Genomic DNA, 17,345 nt, shown 5'->3' with positions numbered 1-17,345 from the left:
GAGTCTTTCCCACTCCAAGTGGCGTGTCTGGATGGAAATTTGACACATATAAATCACTAACAGCTTTCATAACCGAGATGTGAGCTAGAAGAGTGTTTTAAAGAAGCATTTTTTCAAACTATGGATCATGACTCTAAATTAGAGTGTTGTGGCCTGCTTTTTTTTTTCAAGAAAAGGAAAGAGATGGGAAGAGAAAAAAGAAGGAGGAACATCCTAGAGTGTATCACATATAGTAATAAGGATTGTTTTCAAGGAATCTTTCTTTCAATTATAGTGCATTTGTATGTGTGAGCATACTGGGTTTTCAGGCAAATGTATTTTCAAGAGATTTCAAAAAACATCCTAACTATTGCAATCTCATTCTTGGGGAAATTCAGCATAGTTGTGCATTAGAAGGGGATTTACTTTAAACAAAAACATTAAGGGCCAGATTCTGGAGCTAAAGTGCCTGACTCAAATCCTGACTTCCCACTTACTAGCTGTGTGACCTTGGGCAAAAATTACTTAGCCTCTCTGGGCCTCAGTTTCTTCATCTGTTAAATGGGAATGCTAACGATATCTAACGATAGGGGTTACTATGAGAATTAAATGAGTTGTAAATGCTTAGAGCAATACCTAGGATTTAGGGTGAGTTCTAACTATTATTATATTGTCACTAGCCAATAATGAGACCTGGAGTATGTGACCTACCTTCTCTGGGCTTCATTTTTGCTGGTAAATTATCTCTAAATGTCCTGCTGTCTCCAATATTCCTAGATTTGGGGAGCAGTCCCAGCACAGACCACAGGAAAGAAAGAATCCCATGCCAACAGTCCATCCTGTTCAACCGACACATTTGTGGTCTCAGCAAAGCAGCCAGTTCCAGTGAAAAACTCTTTAAGCCAACCTGTTATTATCTCTTGAAATTGCACCCATAGGTGAATTCAGGATGGTAAAAAATTGACCAAATCAAAGAAAATGCTCTTTGTTTCCCTCCATCGGACCCTTAATGACTAGCATTGGTAGCCTATCTCTCCCACTGGCATGCATTCTAACTGAGATAATCACAGCTGGGGCTGAACAGGAAATCTGTCCCCACGTTTATCTGGTTTATTTCCAATGTCCTTGACTACAAAGTAGAGCGTGAGGCTGCCCTGTAATTGAGCAGTCTGATGTTGGTCATAAGTCACATTCCACAGTGGACTTTGATGCCACATGTAGCACCTCTGCATGACAGAAGTTCCATTTACTTTCACACATACAAAGGAAAACAAGCCAACAAAAAAGTAGGTCAAGTTATAACTGTGACTCTTCACAAATAAAGCAATAAAAATGGCCATTAATAAAGTTCCATTCAGCCTCACTTCTAATTAAAGAAATGTATGTTAAGACATTGAGCTATCTTTTCACCTACAAAAGAACCAAACCAATTAAAGTTAGGAAATAGTGATGGTATAAATGATGTGGGGAAATAGGCATTCTCATACTTGACTGGAGTCTAAATTGGTGACACATCTATGGGGGACAATTTTGCAATATGTACCAATGTACATATAAGTGTACCTAACCTTTGACCAGACACAAAACTATCAACGCATTCAACCAAAGTAGCCACCTACATACAGATTCCCCTCTGAGAAAAAATAACCCCCTATTTGTTTAAGCCTCGTCATCTTGAACACATATAAAATTACAGTCAAGTATTCTATTACTGGCAACAAAATACATTCCCAATACACAAAGTTAAAAAAAAAGAAAGAGAAAGAGATGAAAGAGGACATCCTTATCTTGTGCTAACTTGAACATGAAGGTTTCTAGTATTTCCCATTAAGCATAATCCTGGCTTTGGAGCTGAACTCCACCCTTCATTTTTTTCACTCTTCAGTATCTTTGGTGATGATCTTTCAATTTTTCTTTTTTGATCTATTTGTGATGTCACATTCTTTTGATGTATTGCTGGAATTGTGTTAATTTTTTAATTAGAATTTCAGAACCATAAATGAGATTAGTATGCTACTTTTCTTTATTTTTCCCTTTTTAATGAGTTGCTTTCACTGGATTTTGACTGATAAGAGTATCATTGCCTTAATAAAAAAAGAATTCCAACCATTGAGGTGTTTTTAATGTAATGACTAAACTTTTTATTTCTACATAATGTACTTTTTCAAATTTGCCTATCTTTTTTCATAGAGTCATGTTCTATCATTTTGTCTCAATTATTTTGAATACAACTCTTTTACAGTCTTTTTCAAATTGTTCTACTGTCTCAAATTCTGGAGTGGCTAATTCTCTGGTTTATTACATCTACCCATACCATCACTCATGTGGTTCATTTCCTGATTTGTTTTATAATTTCTTAGTATAAGCTCATCTTCAATGGGGATTGTTTAGTCTGTGAGAGATCAGAATAAACAACTGGGGTTTGCTTTTGCTGCTGACAGGACCAAGGGAATTCACCACTTTATAACCAGTTTTTATGCTCTCTACTATTCCTTGAAGTAAATTGGAACCTCACACCTGAGCATTGCCATAGGCAGGCTAGTGGTTTCAACTTACATAGCAGACATTTTTCAATTCATCCAGAACCCCAGACAAAATAAAAACTTCCTAGCTGTGGCCCTGGACAAATGAGAGAAATTTTTTTCTCTAGCCTTCAGTCATGAAGATCCTTTTCAGGGTCCCAGCTTTTGGTAGGAGTCTCAAGTCCAGATCTCTGCCTTTCTAGAACTCAAAGCCTGGATGGGTACTAACCTCCAGTCCTTAGCCACTTGGGCTTATATTCATGTCAAATATCCCTATGTGCTTTTGAGTTCCCTCTTTCTGTCTTACACCTAGAGATCCCCCTTTCTTTCTTTCTTTCAACTGATTTTTTTTTTCAGCAGTTTTGTGTTAGAAACAAAGCTTCCCTTACTTCTTGTCCCCTCAGGTTCCCAGAAGTTGAATCTTTGTACTGTCCAGTTTCTTAAAAACCTTTTCTAAGAATAAGCACCAGGGGAGGGAAGGGGAGAGCAAGGGCGATTGGGGGTTATGCATCAGGGTTCAAGGAAGCCTTCCTGGAAGAAAAATCACCAAGACCTTAACACTGAGCACACATTAGCCAAGCAAGAAAAAAATATGCATTTAAGGCGACAGACAAGTTGTACAAAGAGGTGGGGTGAAGGTTGCAGACAAAAGATAGACCACGTATAAATATCCAGAGAGGAAAAAACACATTATCACAGAACTGCAAGGAGTTTGGAGTGGAAATGCAGTGAGATACTAGGTTGGCAGGATAAGTAGAGGCCTCGTGAATGGCCTATGTGCTAGGTTAGGGCAGTGGACCTTGTGCTGGAGCAGAGGGTGGCCAATGAAAGTGACCATCAGGTCACAGAGTGAAATCATTAGGTTTAAAAGAAAAACAAATCTAGTAAATGTTCCTTATATAAATAAATATACACAGCCAGTTAAAAATTGCTGAAGCAACTTTGTGCACAGGGTGACAATTCTAGAGAGCATTTAAGCACTAACCTTGGCATTGCAGCATAGGTAAGCCTGAACTCTTACCCCAAGGACTATAAGGCAGTGTAGCAGTGCTTAGTCCAGAGTCCCTCTCTCCCAGAAGTCTCCCCCCACCTGCTTTGGGGTTTGGGTGAGTATATCCCACCCATCCAACTTTTGCAGACATCTTGGAAATACACAGTTATTCCACACGTTGTTTCCCTAGATCACCCATCTGTCCCCACAGCCCCCCAAACTCTGCTATAACTGCCCCTGATGTAAGGAAAGGCCTAATAGCGGCAGCAGAAGCTCGACAACAAGAGTCATCTGGGCCAGGGCCAGGGAGTCTATTTTTAGAACTTTTCCTCACAGCCTGTTTATCTTTCAGAGGCCTAATGTCTTCCAGGCGAGTGTTAAAGTGCCTTGTTGGGCTTGAGGAGGAGAAGAGAAGGTGCTCTAAGAGCCAACAGCAATAGCGACGGTGATGATCACTTGGGCGAGTTGCCGTAACTTCCCCAGGGGGCTCTCAATGGCGTTTGATGCCCTCGAAGCCATTTAATGTAGGAATTATTTAAGGCCTTCCGGTCCACATCCAAGGGCTGCGGGGCTGGGGCAGGTCACAAAGGGAAGGCAGCAGGTCGTGGCACAGCTGCAGTTAACCGTCGCGGTCCCGGTTCCCTCGGGTCTAAAACAGGGTCTGACTAACTTCACGCCGGACACAGGCTTCAGTCACTTCAGCGACGCCATAGAGGAAAGCGTTTGCTCACCATCCTCCCGTGTGCCTGGACATCGAGAGAGAAAGGCAGGGCGCATTCACGTATCATTAAATCTGCTGAGTTGTTTTAATCCACTCAAGATTCGAAAGAGAAAAGGCCCGGCATTGTGGCTCGACGTATATTTCCCTCCAGAGGACCAACTCGGTGGCCCTGGAGTCCTCCCGCTTGTAAAACGCGCGCGGGGTAGCGCGCAGTACTCGCGGGGCCTGAACGCCTTCACTTCCGCCGCCCAGGGCCGACTTTTAAGGGCGTCCTCGCCGACTGCTGGCCCGCTCTCCGGGTTACCGTACGGGTCCGCAGTCTCGCCACGTCCGCCCCCAGCTCCGCTGTCCTCCCTGGGCTTCCTGGGGGGTCGGCGGGCAGCCCTCCTCGGCGGACGCGGCCCGGGCCCCCTAACCCACACGGTCCTCCTTAAGGAGCTTGCGCAGCCCGGAGTAGAGGCGGGTGTTTTGTTCTCATAAGGAGGTAAAAGTTTCGGTGACATCAGGAAATGAGTAACTCCGGGGCCCATTAGAGCCACGCGGATGGAGGCCCGAGGGCGGGAGCCGGCTGGGGCATCGCCGCCCCTGGCCCTCTAACTGCCTGGCCGGACGCTCCGCCGCAGCCGCGGTAGAACCGCGGCGACCCGGCCCAGGGACCCGCGCGTGCAGCCTGGGCTTGCGCGTCCTTCCCGCCACGGGGAGCGGGACGAAGACGGAGGTAAGTCCCGGGTCAGCAGCCGGGGGCTCTGCGTCCACCTCGCGCGCTGGAAGTAAGAAGGGCGCTGCGGAGACGGGCTGGGTGGAGCGAGGGCGCGTGGGCTGGGCCGGGATCGCGGGCGGCGGCGGCTCGGCCCCCAGGTTGGGGCTGACTTGGAGACCCCGTCGTCAGGCCCGTGCACGGGCGCTTCGGCCTCTGGGGCTCGCTCTGCCGCCTCGCCCGGCGCAGGTACTGCGCTCCGCTCTCGGCTCTGGCGCGGGCCGCGGAGACCCGGGGCACTTCGCTGCAGCCCGTGCGATGGGCAGCTCCTCCTTCAGGCGCCCCGAGCGGGACCACGCTTTTGTTCCTACCGGCCGGACGGTCCGTTACTTTTGATTAGTACTTCTGAGCACAGTAGTGGGGTAGAAAGACTGGCTGGGTCATCCAGCTTCTTAGCCAGCCCCCTTCCCGCCTTCCTTCCCCTCCTGGAAGGAGGAGGGGGTAGGAGTGAAGCTTCTTTTCTCTCCGCTTAAGGTAGTGAAGCTATTGAGGTTGCTGAGGCAGGATAACCTCCGCCGCCCCTTCCTCTTTCAGAACTATTCGTGGAGGACACCCCACGCAGTCCAGAACTTTCTCTTGTGGCTGCAAATAGTCTCTGCCACCTGACCCCTAATCCCGTCCTTCCTGGCCGCCAGGTGAGGGGGCTCCGAAGCCCTAGGGACAGCTTCCCATCTGAAATGTTCTCTTTAAAAACAAAAATGCTGCTGCCCAGGAAGGGAAAATAATTTGACTGAACCTCTCAGGGACCGCACTTTGCCTTTTGTATCATCTGTTATGGAAGGGCCCCTCTTCAAAGCTAGAAGAGCACCAGATACTGGCAGACCCTGGACCCTGGTTTTGAGGATCTCAATCAGTTTCAGAGCCCTATTTTCCTGTTCCTCTTTTGTGTCTGACGCAGGGCCCTGCCCTATTACAAAGCAGTTCCATCTCAGAGGCCCTGCCAGGTAACGCTTATCTGTGGCCAGTGCTGACACAGGTCTAGGTTAGCCATAAAAATGGCAAGGCCTACACAGGGAGAATTGCTGCCATTCACCTCTTCATTAATAACATAATAGGCTGTGCTGTGGAGTCCTACCAGTCCTACCAGCCTATGTGCCTCAGTGCCTTTCATTGTTTGCTAATTCCCTGTGTGCTGCTGCTCCAGGCCATTCTTTCCTCATACTTTCCGCTTGTGGGTAACCATGAAGTACTTATACTGACTCTCCACGCTCCCTGGGTGGATGTAAAGGCTTTTTTTCTAATGCCATCCTCTAGCTCTATAATTTTGAAAGATGCAGCAATTTCATGTTCCAGCTTTCAGGGGGTAAGAGCTGAACTCTTAACCCGATGCCATTATTCCAGAAGTTGTGACCTTACCAGGAAGGGGAAACAAAGATGAAGGTGTGTGGATGAACTTTTTATCAGAGGGCAATAAGGGGAGGAACAGGAGAGGCTTTTGGCAAAATTGCTCACCTGAAAAGGTCTTGTCTGGAGGAACCTGATTTTGGATTTTTCCCTTCTTGGACCCCATTGGGTCAGTAAAGAAGGTTGGGGGATTCTGTCTGATGGAGGGGGTGCACATTCCCACTGGGAAGCAGTGACAAGCACCCTGTGCACAGAGCCTGGGAAAAGCACTGCACCAGGCCAGTTGTCCATGCCATTTCTTGCTGGGAACACCACAGCCAGAGGAACTTGTACAGAGGAGAGGGGATGGCATAGATTGGAGGGTCTGGAAAGTGCATCTTGTGAGGGAGAAGGGAACGATCTGGCAATATGTGCTCCAGGGGTAAAAAGCCTTGGGGGACATGGCTGTGGTCTAGAGCTCCTCACTAGGTAAGGCACTGCCCATTACTGCCAACAGACAGGTGGCCATCACAATTATGAAGGAGAGAATCCCTTCAGAGTCCAAAAACCTGTGGCTTTGTTTGGGGCTGAGTCCTCTCTGTAGGTATGAGGTAGTAGGGCAGCCTGTGGGGCTTTTGGAAAAGGATTTAACCAAGAAGTACCTAAATGAGGGGCAAATACTCCAAGTGTGCTGGTAAGTTGAGGAGCAGGACCTTATTTATGGCTGAGACAAGTCCATCATGGACCCCCTTCTAAACCAGTCTTGCTGGGAAGGGGAAATAGCCATGAGAATGCCCAGGACTGATAATAATAACATCCTACGCTGCTATTAGCCTATTCCATACCTTGTGTGAGTTAGATCAAGGTTCTGCTCAGCAAAAGGGTAGCACTTTGCTGCTATTTAGGATGTCAGCTTAGGGCCCACCTGGGTGCACGTAACCAAAGCACCAGCTGGGCAAGCGGTATGTGAACTGCATTCGTCCTTGCCGTCCCCCAGCAACATGTTCTTGAACAGTACATCACCTGTACAACCGTACACTGCAGCCCCAATAACCAAAAATTATTGAGGACTTAATATTTGCCAGGCTCTTTTTCCAAAATCACTTTGCCGGTATTAACTCACTTAATCTTCAACATAGCCCTGTGAAATATTGCTATCCCCATTGTATATATGAGGAAACTAAGGCACAGAGGAAAATGTTTAGGAGCCAGGAGGCTGAGACCCAATCACTAAGCATTCACAGAGCAAGAAGTCAGGTTGAACTTTAAAAGCTAGTTTGGTTGACAGCACTAGTGGGAAGGAAGGAAGAGCTGTTGCCTTTTCCTTTCTTTGTTAAAAGAAGAGAATACCTGCTCTCAGCTCCAAGGGAAAAATGGAAAACTTATCTGGCAGCAGAGAGCAAAGAAAGAAAGAGCAAGTCTGGCTTTGATAGCTGATGGGAGACTGAGCCCCAGCATCTAATGTCTTTCCTATTTAATCACTGGGCGGTGTGGGGTGGCAAATCCAGTTCGTGGCCTGGCATGAGGGTGATGAGTAAGTGCCTTCTGGTATGATGTGTGTGGTGGGATGGGGGAGACCACAGCTATGCAGGGCCCCTCACCTAAGCAGAGAATGTCCCCAGAAGTGGAACAAGGTGGAGAGGGTCCAGACAGCTTCCAACCCCCCAGTCCCTATGTGTGCCCTCTTCCCTTCCCCATCCAGGTCCTGTTCACCCACAAATGTCCTTCCCAAGCTCATTCAGGAAACCTTTCCCAAAACTCCATTTCACAGCTCCATTATGTATGATCACTTACTTTCCACCCTTTATATCTCAGCATTTAATTGGCTAGAACAGAGTAGAGCATATTACTACTACAGTCTATAGTCGGTATTTTAAACAAACTAAGCTTCTCAGCTACTAAGATGTATCGATGTCCCCTGGGCAGGGCCAGCTGGTGCCCAGCAGATTTCCCATTAAAGGTGGTGTTTACCTGGGTCATGTCTACTGTCCCAGGGTCTGGCTTTTAGCTGTGCCCACTCAGAGAAACTTTACCTCCAGTATTTTCAGGATAGTTTGGACTTGGGCTACTGAGCCACCTCAACAAGTTCCCAGAACTGGGTATACAAAACAATGCTAGTTTATTAATTTGCAAGACAACAGTGGTAAATAAAGGATCTATATTCTCTACTGAATTGGGCCCCCAACGTCCCCATCAGTGCCACTGCTCCCTCCTCTAAAGCTTGGGGAAAGGGCAAGGCACTGGGGACCCAGACTGCCTCAGATGGTGAGAAGGAAGGAGTTATCGTTTCTCTTGCACTTGGTTTGTTCAGAGTGGAGGACAAAGCTGCTTGTCCTGACTTTTTGGCCAACTCTTGGAAAGGGAAAGTCAGGTTTGATGCATGTCCTGCACAGGCAGCCAGAGGGGACAGAGAGGAGGGAAGTTTTTCTAGAAGACGAAGGCGGGTCATTTTGGAGTGCCCAAGAGGTCTGCAGGATCCTCCTCAGCGGTTTGGGGGGTCTGTGAATTTTTCCTGTAGAATGTGCATCCCCCCTCCATCGGTGTGGCCTACTCTGTGACATCAGTGGAATGCAAGCACCTCACAAGGGACATCACTGTTGCCAAGGCAACCCCTTCACTTCAACGTAGACAGAGAGGAACAAGAAGCACCCTTCACCTCAAGGTAAACAGGGAGGAACCAGAACCACCCTTCACCTCAAGGTAGACAGGGAGGAACAAGAAGAACCCTTCACCTCAAGGTAGACAGGGAGGAACAAGAAGCACTCCAACTGTAAGACGCCTATTGAAGGGAAGGTGCACAGGAGGAGTACCACAGGTGTGTCTGGCAGAGAGTGGGCAAGGGAAAGAGGGCAGATGGAGGGTCTTCAGGCCTTGGGGTCGGCCGCAGGGAATACAGTACAGTGCAGTGCAGACAGCTGCAGTCTTGTTTAGTTCTCTGAGCTGTGACCTGGAACAAAGCACAGCTTCTTCCAGGGCCTCTGGCAGCTTCCATGGCTCTGAGCCTCCTTTCTACAGCCTGAATGTGACGGGAGAAGGGGAAGAGCAGTCTGGAGCCGTGACGGGGAGCTTAGAAAATGGGCTTTCCCTTTTCCACCCTCACCCCCGAAGGAAAGTGAGACAAGGATGCGCATGTCCTTACTGGATGGGTGGGGAGGCTCAGGGGGTCAAAGAGAGCCTTCATTCTGTAATGAAGCAAGTATTTATTGTGCACCTATGATGTGCAAGGTGCTGTGCTAGCGATCTGGTGGCCTCATGGAGTTTTGAATGCACACCAAGAGAAGGAATGCCTGGAATCCACTGCCCCAAGAGTAGGCGCCAACTGGAAATGGAAGCAGGGTCTCACACCAGCTCTAGCAGGCTCCTAGACATCTAGTTGGGTTAAATTAAACCTGCAGGATCCCTTCCTCCCAGGTAGTTCATGCAGTAATTCGGAGGTGTTTGAGATATGCTCGAGATCTGGGGAGCGGTGGTAGAGGACAAACAAGGGTGTCAACTGTATCCTACCAAAGACGAGAATCCCCCAGTCTGAGTGTCAGAGGTGAGCGGACAACGGGCAGCCGTCACTCCCACCAGGTGCCCTCCTGCTGGACTCAATCTGTGATATCAGGAGGTGGAGCTCAGATTCCCTTCTGTTTACTGGGTGGGTTTAGTAATAGCCAGTATCTGATAATATTCAGACTACTTTGAGACCCTCAGATGGAAGTCTCTAGAAAAAACACAAACCCCACAGTTCTCAAATGTCTCACTTCCCAATTCGAAACACAGTGGGAGGAGGGCTCAGCTTTGAAGCTCTCCTGGGCTGTTCCTGCTTTCTTCCAGGTCATTTCCCTGCACCAGACACGGGACAGTCTCCTGCCAGCCTGCCTCAAACCAAAGAGTAGGTGTCATCATTTTGGCCCTGCGTGTTGGTGCAAAAACCACAAGCTCCTAACAAACTGTTCTCCTGGGAACCTGCTTCAGTAGGCTTCTTACTAGCAGTTAGGGGACCCGCCTGAAGTTCATGAAAAGGTCCTTTGCTGAGATTTGTTCCAGGGTCACCGAGGAGGCAGGACTGCATGTGTGTGCTGGAAAGGGAGAGAGTGGGGATGCCTTGGCCCCACCACTGTGTGCCACCCGAAAATGCTCCCAGGGCATCCATACTATATCCTCCCAGATGCCTCACCCCAAAATGCACCAGCCAGTATCAGAAGACCCCTCACTCCCTTTCTCTAATCCACTGCAGAGAAGGCTGCCCCGTCCTGTCGGCAAAAAAAGCCATCTCAGATATCCCTGGTCATACTCCCAGAACCTCTGGGCAGAAGGAGCCTCAAGTTCAAACCTCATTTCCCTGCTTCATGCCCATATTTCTCCTAAATTGTCACCTGCCTTTCCCTAAGCAATACCAGGGGAAGTCCATAGACACACGTCTGATGTTTCACAGATGCCAGGTCACTGAGCGCAGCATCATGGCAAGACCAAGGGCTTGAAAGTTGGACACTCCTGGGTTCAAATCCTGGCTCTGTGATGTTGAGTAAGTGGCCTCAACTACTCTGTGACTCAGTTTCCTTATGTGTAAAATGAGTACAGTGCCTCTTTCAGAGGTTTACTTTGAGGATGATACATGTAAAGCATTTTGCACAATGCTTAAATCTCAGTAAATGAGGTGCATTGTTTGCTATTTACTAAACCCTCCCATGGGGTGCTGGGGCCATGCGACTTGTCTGGTTTTCTCCAGAAAGAGAGAATTGCTCATCACTCTACCAACTGCTTCTCTGCTGCTTCTCTTAGTTTGCCCTGTAATCCTCCATTTATCTTCAGATTGTGTAAGACTCTCGAACAAAAAGGTAGGTGTCAAGAGGAGAGGCGGCCGGTGGAGCGGGGAGGGTGGTCAGATAAACTTCTGTCAGGGTTCATTCCCAGGTCATTTAGTTGGTAACATTGCTAGTAAGTCAGCCTGCAGATAGATGAAGGCCCTCCAGACCGAAAGTGGCCAAGGGCTGTGTCTGGGAGGGTTTTTGCTCACATTTCCCAAGGCACTCAACCACTGTAAGCACTTTGTCCAACTTCAGCATGCCTCCCAGGAAAAAAAAAAAACACTTAGAAGTTACATAATCTAAGAATTCCATTCCATTTCCATTTCAAGTTCTTCTTCCTGGGAGTAAAAGCAATGAGATGAGGTTCTTTTCCCAGTCCTGACTCCATTCATTCATTCATTCAGCAAGTATTCTTGGAGCGCCTGCATCTTTAATGCCAGGCATCAGAGATGAACACTGGTTCCTCCTTCTAGGTGCTCAGAAATTGTGCAGGTGTCAGTGTGGATGCGGCCAGATGGGAGGGAGGGAGCTGTGAGCGTCCCAGGTGCCATGTTTCCTGCTTCCCTCTGTGGCAGCCCCTGGAGCCTTTAGGAGGAAATGGGCAGGTGGAGGAGGCAATTTAGCAATAGCCCTGGGCTTCTGGACCTGGGCAGGGATGTTGGTCACCTCTTCTTCCCAGAGGAGTCCCTGTGATGCTCCCAAGCAGGATTTAACACAGCAAAAAAGAGACCTGGCCTTGTCACTAATATCAGTGCCGGTCACATCCTGTGCAGAGCACGGCCATGCAACTACCATGCCATCAAGTAGGTACTGTTGTCACAAGTGGGACAGTCAGGATTCAGACTCAGGCCTTCTGATTGCAGAGTTTGGCCCATTCCTTCCCTGCTGTATGCTAAGCCTCTGCAAAGTGTTAAGCTCTTCTGAGCGGAAGACCTTTGGGCTGTTTCCTTCTGGGTGGTTTTGGAACAGGACTTATATCCTGCAACTTGGAACTTGGTGGCAGGCAGGGCTGCTTGCTGCCCAGCCTCACTCATGTGTACCTGTACTTTAGGGACACCTCCTGTGTGCCAGGTGCAGCCTCGGCACAGCACAAGCATCACTCCACCCCCATGGCTGGAAAACCTTGTGATTGTAGGTTGTTATTTTGTGCAGCCACAGGAAGTGTGACTGCATTCATGGATGATCCTGGGGGTAATTTTGCTGACTGTTCCTGGCCTTGTGTCTAGGTGCTCTGCTTTCCAAGGAGAAAGAGAACTGGTTTGCTCTAACCAATGGGACCCCGGTGTGGGAGTGCAGGCTGACGCCTGGCTCTGTTGTGTGGCCCAAGCAGCCCAGAACACAAGCAGAGAAGCCAGCCACAAACCCTGACGTTTTTTACAGCTGGGTTGGCCTCCCTCTTGCCTTTGTGTCTCTTGCTGTCCGCCTTTATTAAGATGAAAGGGTTTTTAGATTTTAGCAGGCATAGAACTTGAGTACGTGAGTGTGTGTGTGTGTGTGTGTGTGTGTGTGTGTGTGTGTGTGTGTGTGAGGCCCAGAGGGCTTCCCTTCCTCCCCACCCCTCTCCCCCCGTGTGTGTGTGTGTGTGTGTGTGTGTGTGTGTGTGTGTGTGTGTGTGTGTGTGTGTGTGTGTGTGTGTGTGTGTGTGTGTGTGAGGCCCAGAGGGCTTCCCTTCCTCCCCACCCCTCTCCCCCTCTCTCCAGCCCAGCTGAAGCCCAGGCTTTGTGTCAGGTACCGCCCAAGCCTCAGGGGACCACAGTGGGAGAGAGCCTAGGATTGCACTGTTTGGGGACTAGCATCCCTCTAAGCCAGGACATGAGTAAGAGGCAGGGGGTGGGCAGTGGGGTGGGGAGGGCCGGTGGGGAAACTGGCCTTTTGCTGTGGCTGTGGAAAAGCCCTGGGGGCCGTCCTCCGTGTGCCTGAGAGGCCAGGTTGACTTTCTGACCTGGTCTCTTGTTCCAATCTAAGGGTCACAAGGAAGGTGGTGCCAGCAGTCTTTTTAATTCCTTCATCCCCAGCTCATCTGTGTGAGGGGAAGCGGGTGGCCAAGGGAGCGCTTTGTCTCCACTTTGTTTCCCTTTGTATTTACTCCCTGGTTCCTACTCCACCCCCTCCAGTCCCTCCCCATGAAGCCCCTTTTGGCTGTTGTCTGGAGCCTGCTTTCCTCCCGCCCTCCCCTCCCCACAGTGAAAGTGTGGCTGTTCTTGGTATTCGCTACTCTGTGTAGAGGCAGGGGTCAGAGAACACAGTGGTGGGGCAAGAATGGGGACAGGTTTGGGGAGTCCTGGTACCCCTGAACTGAGATGGATGTTAATGTTCCTTACTTGCCAGTGCTCTGAGGGTGACATGGAGCTTGGGGCTGCTGGAAATTACGAGAAATACTAGCTCAAGCCAAGCCAACATCAGACTGCACGTGAGGGCTGCTTCGCTGTGGGAAATGGTTAGGCTGCATTTGTATCGTTAACATGCTCCCGTGATTTCATGTCTAGAAACCCAAGGTGGGAATCTCTCAGGGTCACAGGAGGCCCCCTGATGCACACTCGCTTCAGGAAACACATCCTTCCTGAGAACGAAGGGCATTTGTAAAGGCCTTCTTTTGAGAACCAGTCTCCGGAGTACAGGATTTAAGCGCTGGTGGGGCCTCGGGGCAATGAGCAGGCAGCCCTCCTTTTGGTCTCCATCAGACTCTTTGGGGATGTCCTGACAGACAAGCCCGCCCTGGCCCTGGAGGAGCTCACCGCCCAGGAAGGCAGTGGGGTGAGAGCAGACCCAGGCAGCCTACTATGATGAAGGGGCAGGACGGGTGCCCGGGGGCCGGTGGGTCTGGAAGGGCTTCGAGAAGTGCGTGTGGCTCCTCGGCTCTCTGCCTACTGGTGGGACCTCAAGCTTCTGCTCGGCCTCCACGCCTTGGGCTGCTACGCAGGTGCGGCAGCTAAGGATGGGGAGGTGGGTAAGCCTTTGTAGGGTGCCTGCTGTGTCTGGACACACATCTGCACAAGGCCCCAGATGCTGCGCTCAGAGGGGCTTAGTAAACATGCCATCTCCCTCCCTTTGTTATTCTGCCCCTTTCAAGAAAGAAGCATTTGTCTCAGGAGTTGGGGGTTGGGGAAGGGTCTGGAAGGCTCTTGTGCTCCCTGTGAGGACCCCTGGGTGTAGGGTGTTGGCTTCAGAGATGTGAGGTGTGACATGGTACAGGGAATGGTGGGGGAGTATATGAGAGGTTCAGGGAATGCTCAATAATCTGAAGTAGCCAGGCAGGTGGGAAGGGAACTGATGAGTCACCTGTGGCTTGCTGGGGCCAGGCCTTGAACATCAGGCTTAATGCTCTGACCTATGTCACTTGGGAACAGAAACCCACTGAAATGGGAAAGGGAGACCTCCAGGGCCGAGGAGGCTACCTGCGGTGGCCGGGAATTATGAGTGCTCAGAGGAGCTGATTCCAAAGGCCCATACCACTGCCAGTAGGATGGGGAGCCCGGTCAGTATGGAACCCCCAGGCTGCAGAGACTGCCAATGCCAGGCAGAAACGGGACAGTCAGTGGGGAAGCTGGGTGACAGGAGGTTGCATCTCACTCTCAGACTGCATTAGTGTGCCAGGGTTGCCAGAACACAACGGAAATGTCTCCCTGCAAAGTTCTTGAGGTCAGAAGCCTGAATTCAAGGTACCCACAGGGCCACACTCGCTCCTAAGGCTCTACGGGAGAATACTTCTTTTCCTTGTCCAGCTTCCCAGGACTCCAGCCATCCCCGGGCTGTGGTAGTGTCACTCCAGCCTCTGCTTGCGGCTTCTCTCGCCTTCTCCTCTTTGCCATTTTTTCCTTTTCTGTCTCTCTATAAGGATACTTACTTGGATTAAGGCCCCACTGGGTAATGCCAGCTGAGCTCATCTCAAGGTCCTTAATTTAATTACATCTGTAAAGATGCTTCCTTCCAAAGAAGGTCACATTCACAGGGCCTGGGTATTAGCACATGGACTTACCCGTGCAGCGATGGTTGGATTTGAGGTGCCCAGGGAGAATAATGAGAGAAAAGGGGATGTAGGCCTGGACTCAGGGCTTTCAGGGGAGCCCTTCCTTGTCTCTGTGAGCTCAGGCCTCCTTGTCGTCCCTTAGCCTCTGCAACACCAGGCCTCAGTATGTCTGTCTCTCTGTCCCAAGACACTGATTTCCCTCGACGCCCTGCAGCTCAGGGCCTCTGCAGTGGGGAAGTCAGGCACCATGGACAGAAGGATGCTGTGTCCCTCCTGGGATACTGATGGCTTCCCTGCCTTCTCCATCCCTCGCTTGTCAAGGGACATGCGTGAACTGCTGATGGAGGAGCTGGGACAGGAAGGATGTAGGCTCTCCCATCCCTGCTGGTAGAGTCCTGGCCTCTGTCCTTCCTGCATCTGGGCTGACCAGCCACGTGACCCCACTCCAGAGGACAGGGTTGGCATTCTGGTGACATTTTGGAAACTCCGTCTTCCAAGAGTGAGCCTGGGGAAATTTAATGCCTTCAGGGGTGTGACCGGATGTGCTCTGTGAAACTGGCAGGTGTGGCCATGTGACAGCAGAGCTGCAGGACCTCACCTTAGTGTGGAGGCCACTCCTCTCACAGTGTGCACTTTCCCACAGGCTCCACCTCAGCCGGGCATGGGGCAGGGGTCTCCTCTCTGCACGCTCTCTCTCTCTGCCTTCCTCCCACCCTCACCAGGGCCCAGTCTTGAACCCTGGGTCCTGCTGAGCCCAGGTCTCTGCTCCGTCAGTCTGGGGTCTCCCCAGGGTTAGAGAGGGGCAGTGGGGTCTGGTTCCCCAATCCCTGGGACCTTAGACGGTAATACCGAGTACTCCCTGGTGCTGTAATACCCATTAGACTACAAGGTCTCTTAGTCCGCAGAGAGGCCACAGGGAGGGCTTTCATGTAGCCCCTAGCACAGGCCTGGCACACAGGCCTCATAATACTGGCAATGATCATTCTGAGGGCGGCTACTGGGACCAACTGGGAGACACTGGAGCACAGTCAGGACTGGGTCTGGGGAGAAGGGTCAGGCCAGAGTGGGGGTATTTCAGAGTTGGATGCAACAGGAATAGCAAGTAGCGATATCACTGAGGGGGACCAGTGAAGAGGGTCCAGGGTCAAGGGCAGGCTTGAGGAATGCTTGGAGGGGTGGGGAGCAGCAGGGACTGGAGAGCAGACGTGGGGAGGGGACCGTAGACCGGGCATGCATGCTGTAGGTGGCACACTGACATATTTTATTTGGCTCATATGATTTTTAATGAATTTTTGCTATAGCAGTGACGTAAAATTGGGGGATTTTGATAATCTAGATTTCTGGCTTCTCATAGAAAAAAAGATGATGCTATTCTTGGTGCACAGAACATGTGATGTGGTGGCTCTGCCCCTTTGATAAAACATGTGTGACCCAGCTGACCCCAACCCTACCAGTTAGATCTCCAGCACCTGCAGTCTTGCCCGTTTTCTGCAGGGGTGCTCCTCTCCCTGGCATTTGGCTTAACAACCCCTGCCCCCAGGAGGTGTGACTTGAAAGGAGGTATGGGAGGGAGCCCAGTGGCTTTGAGGACTGTAGACCTGAGGAAGGTGAGCCTGGCTGGAGGCCAAGACAGAGGTTCTGCCCAGTGGGTGCGGATTGGAAGGTGACTGGGCATGGGGAGGGGCGGCTGCAGAGATGCTAAGGGAGGAGGGGCTGGGGGCCCGGAACCACACCTCCTACCTACTTTCTCAATTTGTTGTTGTTCCTCTTCCTTCCTCTTTCCTCTCTTCCTTTTTTGCCTGCCCCTCCCTCTCCTACCCAGACCTGAGGCCTGCCATAGTCCTCCTGACCCCTCCCTGTCCCTGTTTGGGGTGCAGATAAGGAGACCTCAGCCAGAGACGCCCAGTGGTAGCAATATGGCCTTGCCCTTGCTGGGGCGTGGGCCGGCTCTGCAGGGCCCTTCTCCATCCCAGAAGGGCGGGAGCCAATCATGTCGAGTGGTAATGTGTTCAGAGCTGCCCTTACTGAACCATCTGAGCTGAGTCTGCCGGTCCCTGGCCCTGAGTTAGGTGAAGAGGAAGGCGTTTGTGGAGACATCACTCCCACAACTGGCCATCTCCTCCCAAGTGGGTGCTAAGTCAACTCCTGCTGACTCATGGGCTCCTGCAACATGCCAGCCCCAAGTCTGGTGCCCTGGAGGAGGCAGGAAGATGTTCAGCCTCTGTAGCTCCCTGGAACCGGGACTGCGAAGGCAGGGACTGGTGGGTGACCTGACACAGTAAAGAGTAGGAA

At 50.5% G+C, this 17,345-nt stretch overlaps 1 protein-coding gene across 1 annotated transcript in view; it reads left to right on the top strand.

Moving 5' to 3' along the window:
* The first annotated feature begins 4,014 nt into the window (after window positions 1-4,014).
* ITPRIP (inositol 1,4,5-trisphosphate receptor interacting protein) overlaps window positions 4,015-17,345 on the top strand; it is a 22,736-nt gene continuing 9,405 nt past the window's right edge. Inside the window, exon 1 of the mRNA XM_036906475.2 lies at window positions 4,015-4,931. The gene's annotated coding sequence lies outside the window, so the exon portion shown is untranslated. The remainder of the gene's footprint in view (window positions 4,932-17,345) is intronic.

Source organism: Manis pentadactyla, chromosome 8 (genome assembly GCF_030020395.1).
Source record: "Manis pentadactyla isolate mManPen7 chromosome 8, mManPen7.hap1, whole genome shotgun sequence".
Classification (NCBI taxonomy): domain Eukaryota; kingdom Metazoa; phylum Chordata; class Mammalia; order Pholidota; family Manidae; genus Manis; species Manis pentadactyla.
Note: the sequence above shows the minus strand (reverse complement) of the source record. Positions and strands in the feature narration are given on the sequence as shown.